Source organism: Phalacrocorax aristotelis, chromosome 1, assembly GCF_949628215.1.
Source record: "Phalacrocorax aristotelis chromosome 1, bGulAri2.1, whole genome shotgun sequence".
Lineage (NCBI taxonomy): Eukaryota > Metazoa > Chordata > Aves > Suliformes > Phalacrocoracidae > Phalacrocorax > Phalacrocorax aristotelis.
Window position 1 is genome coordinate 213,657,055 of NC_134276.1, and position 10,561 is coordinate 213,667,615.

Here is a 10,561-nt window from a genome sequence, read left to right on the forward strand (position 1 = left end):
AATCTCAGATATAATGAAAAGGGACAATGAGTTTGCTCTGGCCACTCCTAGTTTTCCCCACTGCTTCTCATGAGCTCTGCAGGTTCTTCTGGTTCCTCCACCAGGCCTGAATGTTAGGGGGAGGCTGTTCCCACCACCATCCCCAGCTGTTCTTCAACAGTATCCTTTGAAGACGTACGTAGTTATCATGTTATTTCAAAATACCAAAGGTCACATTACCTTTCCTTTTCCCTTCCTCCCTGCTGGAAAGTAAGGGCAGGAGCAATTTCTGAGTAAACAAGAAGGAACGGGTTTGCAGAGTGCTGCTGTGAAGCTCCGAGGGATTCCACCAGGCTGGCCTGTTGCAGCCAGAACTCCCTTCTCCCCAGCTCATCATACAAATCAAAGCTTTATGGGCAGGAAAGTGGCCCTAACACAAGGCATTTTCCCTACATCTGTGTTGGCCCTTTTGTCACAGGAAATCTGGTCAGGTTTCCAGAAAAGGACATTCATGAAACCACAAAAAGCTCACTTTTCCCTGCATCTTTTACTCAAAATACTGTGCTGGAGTGCTAGAACTGATTTTCAGAAGTGAGCTTAAACCCCAGGAGGCACTGTAAATCACACGCTGGAGACTGTGGGAAATAAAGATATCTGTAAGCCATAGACCACCCAAATTCTTGATGACCCTCTGCCAAAAAAGGAATCAGAGCTGTCTCAGATTCCTCTTCTTCCAGCTTACTATCAGCAAGGCTCCTACTTACTTTTTCTGTGATTCCTATGAGGTATGTTGGCCCTGAAGGATAAGAACTGGAGTTCTGCCTAGTAATTGCATCATGTAAGTAGTAGGTCTACCTCGCTCCCTCCAGCTCGCCCAGCTACAGGCTGGGTAGACCTGGGCCCTTAAGAAATACTTTTATGGGACTTCTCAAAAGCAGGTGGTCTGACGCACAGAAAGTACATTAACACTAATGAAGATAAAGAATTTCACAGAAAGATAATTGTTTGCCTAGCAGCTGAATTTATTTTCATTCTCAAGTTGTAATTAAGGGAAAAGTTGCAGGTTAAAATGCAATGTGTGTTATTTCCCTCAATTTTTCTTGCCTAATAAGCAAAGCAAGAAGTTGATTCATTTCTATCTACAAGGTAAAAGTGTATCACTTTACCTTGCACCTGGTTTAAGCACACAAATTTTACTAAAATGAGTAAAAGAAAGATAAACAACTGGAGAAACCTGAGAAAAATTACTGAGTTCAATTTTCCAGAATCTTGCATGTCTGGGGTGGGGGGTGAGAGGGGGAAGAAAACTGGGACTTTCCCACTGAAGTGTCAGTGTGAGGAATCAGCCATGGACAAGCAAGATTATATCTTGAGTTGTTGGGTAGTTAAAGCTTTTTTTCCAACAGCATGGAAGGATGAGGAAGTTCCACAGACCCAGATGTTCTACTGGTGTTATTGTTTACTATTTGTATTTGTGTAATGCTTAGTAGTTGTAAACTTAGGAGTCTAGGAGTCATACCAAACTTAAGCATGTCATAAACCAAAACTGCTCTCAGATAGCTGGGTGATGCACAAAAGAACAAGGAAACACAGAACAAAAAGGAAGTGTCTGCTCCAGAAAGCTGCTCCGTCAAAGCAGGAGACAAGATGATGTAATGAAAAGAAGTCATTCCATCTGCATACAGACAGAAAGGACAGGACAAGGAAAGAACAGGGCAATCCAGCATAATGGACAGTTGTCTCATGGCAATAGCATATAAGCCATGTAAAGTTGTTGTATATGTCTCTAGTACATGAATAAATTTTGTTAAATGAGGAGTAGGGACAGTATGTTGTGTCAAAATTACAGAGAAAGTTCATTTGTTAGGGACAGATTTACAGCCAGATGAACATGTTTCCAGGTGTATAAAATAATGTGCATCTCTGCAATGACTGGCCACGATGTGAGAAGTTTCGGTTGTAATTTTGCATTTTGGATTGTTCAAGTTTAGATTAAAAAATTAAAAATGTTTTTCCTTTAAAAATCCAAGATGTCTGAGCAGAAATCTCTGAATATATTTAGGTGTACAACTTAAACAGGGATAGAAGTCTGAATACCTTTGAGAATGTGGGTCTCTCATTCACTCTAAATTGCTGATCATTGAGATAAAGACCAGTCTCGTGCAGGACTCTAAACACTGACCTGGACCAAGTTTCTGGTTTATACAGAATACAGTTTTTTCTCTATCAGTGATTGGGTTCAAACACATTAGAAAAATTATAACCATATGCATGAAAGGGAAGAACTACCTACCCATCATCATTTTTCTTCAATATCCATTCTTAATTTAGCTAAGAAAATTTAGATCTCAAAAAATTTTTCCTTTCCTTTCCTTTCCTTTCCTTTCCTTTCCTTTCCTTTCCTTTCCTTTCCTTTCCTTTCCTTTCCTTTCCTTTCCTTTCCTTTCCTTTCCTTTCCTTTCCTTTCCTTTCCTTTCCTTTCCTTTCCTTTCCTTCCCTTCCCTTCCCTTCCCTTCCCTTCCCTTTCCCCTCCCTTTCCCCTCCCTTCCCTCCCCTTCCCTTCTCCAGCTACCTGGAAAAATCTCCAACTATTTCTTGAAACCTTGCTAAATTTTCAGGATAGCAATCAATCAGATTGAGGCAGCCTGTGAGCAAATCACATGAGCCAGGCAGGCACACACAATCATTTGATGTTGCAAATGCAACTGCACAAACACAGAGACCAGGAATTAGCTAAACCGCTATGATGACTGGCCCCAAAGCTAAAAATTTTATGTGTTCCCTTCTCTGTCTAGAGCTCCTCTAAAGACCCCAAAGCCTGAAATTGTTTGGACACAAGTTCAAGTTTTGCTGTCAGAAATGGTGAACCTCTGAATGAATGAATAGGCTGGTTTTCTGAAAGTCAACCAGTCAGACCTTTATCAAGCAAGGCAATTAAGTACCTGCTTAATGTAAGCTGATGAGTACTTTTAATGGTTAAATTCAAGTTCATTATTAAAACAAGATTCTGATAATGATTTATTATTTTCCAGAGGTACTTTTCTAAGAAAAACTTCTGCTATAAGGACTACCTTTTCTGCCTTCCTACCAAACACTTCAGCTATTTTCTGTTTCTCTTTCTGTGCTTTCAGTTCATCCACGTAAAGTAGCAATTTTTGGCACATCAAGCACGTTAGATAATTATATGTCAGTTGAGAAACTCTCGGCTTCTTGTCACTAGTCTATAAAGCTCTCTGTAATGTTGTAATACAGTATCACTGATATCTCAATGAGATAACATGTTAAGTGTCTACTGGCTATATAATTTGAACTAAAAGTTAACAAAGAGAACTGATCTTTCGGTAAACATATAGTATATTTTTGTCATCTCTTCCTGATAGTGGTTTTGATAAGCAGATTTAGATGTGGTGTTATCCTCTGATTGCTTTCGCAGCATACTTGCAAGACAGGGAACTCCTTCATGATTCCTGAGACAGATGGTTGAGAGGAATTTCCCAAGTACCCACAGATCAAAGATTGTTCCCTGTAAATGGTGATGGTTACTGATATTACAAATCCACCCAGACATTTTATTCTTCCTCATTCTAAAAACCCTTTCACTTCTCTCTGCCCAATGTGGATTCCCATTAGGTGGGAAGAACAATTTTGAGCATTCAAGAGTCAGTGTGATAAACTTAGATTGCTCGTTAAGGACCAAATTGTGAATGAGGGGTAGATGACAGAGGTCTATGAGATTAGAGAGGCATGGAAATTGAGAGCAATTGTTCTCCGTCTCTTCCAAAACAAGAGCAAGGGCACGTCAAATGAAACACGGAGGAGACGGGTTCAAAACAAGCAAAGGGAAATGATTCTTCATACAATGTATAATTAAGCTGTGGAAGTCCTTGCCACAGGATGTTGTGGATGCTATAAATTTACATGGGTTCAAAAAGGACTGGACAAGTTCGTGAAACAAAAATTCTTCAAGAGCTATTAAATACAAAGTCATTACCTCTGGCTCCGGAAGACACTGCAATGCAAATCTCAAGATGTTGGGAGAGTGCTCTGAGGAAGTCTCACTCTGCGATTTTACTTTTACCCAAGCATGTATTCATTGTTGGCCCCTGTCAGGAAGATGCAGATGTGTTAGATGGATCCTTGTACAGCTGGTACAACTCTATGTCCTTATTTCATACAGCTCTTATTTAGGGGGCAGACCAAGTGATGGCCACTGGTAGACATACCATTCACTTCTTAATGCTCTTTCTCTGACTTAGACCAGCAATCTGAAAATGGCTGTATTGCTAAGTAGTTTTATTTTGAGGCAGTTTAGCTTCCCAATTTTCTGCCTGGAAGGTACAGAAAATTGAAGCTTGCTGGCTGCCTCTGAGAGAGGAGGGTGCAGTGGCGTCTCAGAGGCATCTCTCCTCCTTGTGCTCCAGTTGATGATATGGGTAGGCTTATGTAAAGGAGTGGGGTGCCTCTCTCAGCTCTTTACCTCTCTGGGCAAATGGGCTGTCCAAATAACCACCCCAGCCCTAAATATTTAGTGATTCAGAAGTAGAAACACACATCATTTGGGATGCTTGGCTAAGAGAAAATTGGCTGGGAAATCCCCCAAGTTTTTATTCCTGTTACTTCTGGCACTTGGCAAGCCTACCAGTGCCTCCACAACTAGAATTTTGCCTAGTAATGGGGAAAAGTGAAGAAAAGTCAAGAAAAAGTGCCTCCATCCTGCAAAGCACTGCCTGGTGCTCTACCTGATAGCCCCTCCATTTGAACAAGCCTTAGAGGTAAAAATATCCCCCCTCACTCCTACCAATTCTTAGCACCTGGGTTTGAGGAGAGTTAATGCAGGGAACAAGTCCTGTCCTGCACTGGAGTACTCCTGCATCTGTACAGGCTAAAAGTCTTGTTAGCCAACCCCTTCGTCCCGCAGGCTTACCCATTTTTGTGGGCTAAATTAACACTTTGGTGGTGGGGAGTCAGAGAGCTTCTGCAAAATTAAGTCTGGCTGAGTGTTGTACACCCCCATCCCATGGGATCTAACAGCTGAAGAGGAAGCTTAGCTTCAGGCCCATTGCAGGTATCCCAAATTGGTCACCTCAAAAGTGTGGAGGCACTCAAAAATTAAATTCTCCACTGCAGGATTTAACCTGGGGTTTCAAAAGCCATTCCCCTCCCTTCCCAGCACCCCTAAAAAGCCTTTTGGGCAAGGAAGGCAACTCTTCAGGCTCCACGGGTATTATTATTTGGAGGCCTGTTTTGTATTCAGAGTTGGCTGCTCCTTGGGTTCACCTATGTATTTTAGTGCATGCATGGCTGGGCGTATATAGAATGTGCCTAATAGCTGCAGTAGGTGGAGAGGGAGGAAGCTGTGCTCCAAATGATGGGAACTCCTGGAGGGAGTTGTCTTGCCACTGGCATGCTGTCAGCATGCCAATAAATAAGAAAGTTTAGGTGATCAGAGGCAGCTATCTAAACAAAATAGAGTGAAAACTCCCAGCTTGCATGGCACTCAGGCATAGGAAACTCATTCAGTGGCCATCCGTCTTCTTCCCATGGTTCAGGTTTGGTATTCTGTGAAACATGAAACAGCCAGAAAATATTCCTGTCCCCCAAAAAAGGCCCTGTGGCTGTTGTCCTTTCTGTCATGCCATTCCTGCTGTCAAACACTACTCTGAGGATTTTTAGTGGGAAACATGAAATAAGAGGTGGTTCAAAGGTATCACAAGTAGGTTTGCAGGCACTGAAATTAGCCACTGGGCAACACTGTCCCCATCCTGGAACAGAGAGGGTTGCTTCTTACAATGTTTCAAATCACTGACAGTCATTTGTGTCACTCTAGTGCTCTAGGCACGAATCTAGATCTCAATGTCTGCGAGGAAATCAGCATCTAGAGGCAGGAAGATATAGAAATCATTCAGTTATCTTCTCGGCAAAACCTGCTCTGGGCAGGTAATCTCAATAGTGACTGATTAAATGTACAGCTGGTGTAGGAATGACCCCAATTCAAATCCCCAGTATTCCTAATGGGCAGTGATGGAGCTGAACCTAGGTTTTTCACCTCTTGAGAAAATAGTAAAGCTAGAAATGCAGAGATCACTCTAGTCATCAGTATCTTCTGTGCTCCACCTTTGGATAAAATGTGCAAACAAGACAGGATGACTCTGTATTTTAACTTTTAATCTGTTTAAGTGAGACACACTGTTCTCTTCCAGTAAGACTGGGAAGATCTGAAAAAGAGTCTCCAAGATATCAAGTGAGTGCTTCAACTGGCTGTTGGAGACATAGTTCAGTGACTGACAAGTTGGCTCTGAAACCTGGATGAAAGACAGTGTCTGCCTCCAGTCGGGAGTTGGGCACCTGGCTTTCTAAGAGGAAAAGAACACAAAGCCTCGCACATATCCTTGTGTTTTCTGCTGTCAAAATGGACTTTTGCCTTGTGCTGCCACAACCTAAACCCTTTCAGAAGTGCTTGGTGCCCCACATATTGCATAAGAAGCTTGCTTGTTTAAATTGGGCAACTCAGTATCGACAGAGCTCCTAAGAATTAGAAGCTACTAAATTTAGTGCTGTGACATAAAAGTCCTTTGCAAGATGTGGATCTCTGATACCACACCAGTGACAGAGGAGATGAATAGAATAGAATAGAATAGAATAGAATAGAATAGAATAGAATAGAATAGAATAGAATAGAATAGAAGAGAATAGAAGAGAAGAGAAGAGAAGAGAATAGAAGAGAATAGAAGAGAATAGAATAGAATAGCAGCTTTAGTCCTTATTAATTCATATCCAGGATCTTTAATATCTGCAGCCTCTCTGAATGAGTTTAGTTTATTTAACACAACTCAGGTATATTTGATCTGCTAAAGCTTGCAACCTTCTTGTTCCTCAGGCATGCTGTTTAGTATCTTTTACAGATGAGAGCTCTACTGTCCGTCTGTCTCTGTCCCTCCTTCCCCCCAGCTGACATTCAGGTCTTCCCAGGCACTAGTTGTATCGAATGTGTTCAATCTTCCCTTCTTTTAGGTGTATTAAATATGCCCAGTCAAGTACCATAAACATAGTCATAAGGCTTCTAAGTTCAACTGCTAACAGTCAAAGCTATGTGCCAATGACAGATGTTCTGTAAATAAACCAAGCTTCCCCTGATCAACTGGTGGTATTCGCAGACTCGTCAAGAAGACACTGAGATTTATATTCAGCAATGATTTTGCAAAAACACAAACCAAACAAAAAGCCCAGCAACAAACCCCACCTAAAGATCTTCAGCTTCACCAGATTTCAACAAAAGCTGTTAAAGCTCTTAGGCAATTTATGGGGGTGGGAAAAATAGCTGGCATTGTATATTTAAAGACAACCTCACTTGGACATTCTGGATATGCATACCCACAATCACCCTATGTTTAGAAACATGACTACAGATTAGTGACATATAGAGGAGGGCTACTTGGATGTTCAAATGGACAGAGAATCTAAAAACAGGACACAGAAGGGTCGTCTAAGGGGCAAAGAAGAGAGTGTCCACATCCAGTTGAACTAGCTCTGCTGAGAACTGAGAGGTGACATTAATGTTGTCACAGCATTTGCAGGACCCCCGATCATACTGCTGCAGTCCAACACACTGTCCTACACAGGCATATCAGTTATTTTTCAGGTGTCTTTAGTGCTGCATCAATAGAACATGTCTGAACATAGCTTGTTGTCTTAAAAAAATGCTCAGCAACAAAGGATTATAGGGGTTAGAAGTGCACTGCATAAATACATTGAGAGATAGTCAAGAGAGAGTAAGAAAAGCTCTCTGAGCTAATGGCCAGTGCTCTCACCAGAACCAACGGGATTTAACGGCTGTGACTACAATTAAATCAAGATCTATAAACCTTCAGTCATGTAGGGGGAACAAAAAAAAAAGCACATGTTTTGAGATGATCAGGTGGTGAAAGGTATCAGTGTTGTGGCTGCCTGCGATGCTTTGTGAGTTAGAAAGTGCTGCAATGCACACACAGATGTATCGCGTGTCCTATTTACTCTAGAACGATAAACACTCCACCAGAACGGCGTGTTTAGTTCACTGCATCACTTCAGAGCAGAGGTTGTACAGAAGAACTTCTTTTCCATACTGAGGGATGTCAGGAATTTTTTTTAACATAAACCATGAATTTCTAGGATTTATATTACCTGAATAACTCTAATATTCCTGTAATCTTTTTATTTCTCCCAGAAATAAAGGGGCAAAAGCCCCTCGATGCTCAGCTGTGAGTCTAACTAGAATCTTCTTGTTTCACAGAGTGCATATTTGTGGAGAGGGCAATGACCGCTGTGAAGACAGACTCAATGAGCGCAGACACTTTCCATGCTAGTGTTTTGCTCTCAGGCCCACGTCCAGCATCTCACAAGTCTCAGCACGATCTCCAGGGATTTGTTTTACTCAATAACATCCCAGTTCTTAGCTGCTGGGTCTGCCTAACCCAAAGATAAGGATTCCCACAGAGAAGTTCCATCCATATGAGCATGACCTGCTTGCATCTGTCCTCACCCACATATTTCTGAGGACTCAAGTGCTTTTGCGGTTAGACTCTCTTGGACTCTGTGTGTCTCTGTTGTGCTAGTGGTGGGAAGGTTTGCCTGGACCTCAAGAAAGAAACTGTTAGGACACTGTGCAGGGAGTATCTGTATTGGAGATACTTTTTGCTCATGCATGCCCTGAAGACCAGGCTTTACCTCCAAACAAAGTGGAATCAGGCTCTAACTCAGATTCTGCCCAGCTGAATAAATGAGCTCAGGCTTAAATGATCTCCCAATATAGGTGAGGACCTTTTTTTTTTTTCCCCTGCATGGATGATCAAGCATTTCAGATTACAGTTTGGGTAGCTTTTTTATCTAAAGACGACTAATCCTAAACTAATAGCAAAAGTACTCTACCCCAAGAAACTTGAAATCATATCTTAAGTCAGAAGCTGATGCCAGCTTTTATTTTTTAAAGGTTATTTTTACTGCTAAGTCTCAGGTGTTCAGGTTTGCTGAGAAGAGTAGAAGTTTACTTCCTGTAGCAGTGAAAGGGCAGAAATGAGTTTGAGACATGGTGAGGTTTTTCTTTAACACAATAAAATTTAGTATCGCAGAAATGTAAATACTGCTAAAAATGCACTAGAATGTTTTTTTGCTGACTTTTAGAATTATTATTTACACTACTACAACAGATTATTTTGTCATGAAAGCCTGTGCTTCCTTACCCCGCCCCCCACCGGCCCCCAGTCATTGAATCTGGGGTATATCTTACTGTGAATGTCTGAGAGCCAGGAAGTAAAGGAAGTAATACTGATTAGAAATGCATTATTATATATTCATTTTTCCCCAGGAAAAAAAAAAAAAACAACCAACACACATAGAGCATGAAGCATAAATAATGAGAACAAATAGCTTTCAAAAAATTATTTTGATCTTAAATAAAAATCTAACATGACATCAATAAGAGACCCATTTTGTCAGCCACCCCCTTTTTAAAATTCTCAGTTTCACAAAAGAGATTTTTTAACTGTCTGTATTTTAACCTGCCTCTTTAAGTGTGTACACAGTGTACACGTTCTTTTTTTTCCCTAATGTTCGAAGTTAAGCCCTTCTGTATGCCTTCCATGCTGAAGTTTATAACCTCAGCCTACACAAGTCCAGTGCAGAAAGATCTACAGCCTCCAGGCAGAGCGAGGAAGCTCTTTAAAGATGAATCATTTTCATAAATGAGTGCAGAGGGAGGTCAAGCCAGGGGACACAGAAGGTTACATGTGTGGCTGAGATAAGGCCTCATTCATCCACTTCTTACTGTCAGGTCTTGATGGGTGAACATTGCCTTGAGCTCCCATAAAACATGTTGTTTGCAGAAAACTTGCAGGTGGTTCATAAAAAAGTCCAAACTGTTACCAAGAAATTTATCTCTCAACTGCTGGATCTGTTTATAATAGAAGTGAAGGATCTCATAGAGAAATTAAGTATCAGAGACTGACTTATATTGGCTTGCCAGACTGAAAAACCCAACTTGCTTTCCAAATGTTGCACTAAAAATGTCAAAGCAATTGTATTGATGACACCTTGACAAGATACTGTACAAGACTGTTAAAAATACAACAACAACAAAAGAATATTGCCTGTTTATGGAAAACTTGTCCCTGGGGAAGGGATGTGGGTATTTCAGAGACTTTTATGGAGGAAATTCAATTGGTTCTTGCTGTAACATTTGTTTTTAGAGAGTGTCAATCTTTTATTACAGTGGCACCCGTTTGAAAGCCAGTTTTTAAAAGTGCACTATGGTTTCTCCCTGTGTTTCAAAGCAGATATTCGGATAAAGCTGAGTGGTGTTGGAGGGGAGAAGAGGCAAGGGTTACACTGAATGCAGAAGGCATCATATGGTCGACAGTTTGATGCTGTTGCAAACATTTAACCACTGAGGGCCAGATTTGAGACTTGTTGAAGTCAAAGAAATCTTTTATTGACTTGACTAGACTTTTAGCTCCAAGGAATTGTGCAGAGACGGCCAGCTGGTTTCACATGAACTACTCTAGAGCCATCAAATAGCAGCAGCTTTCAACAGGTACCAACCTGAAAAGTG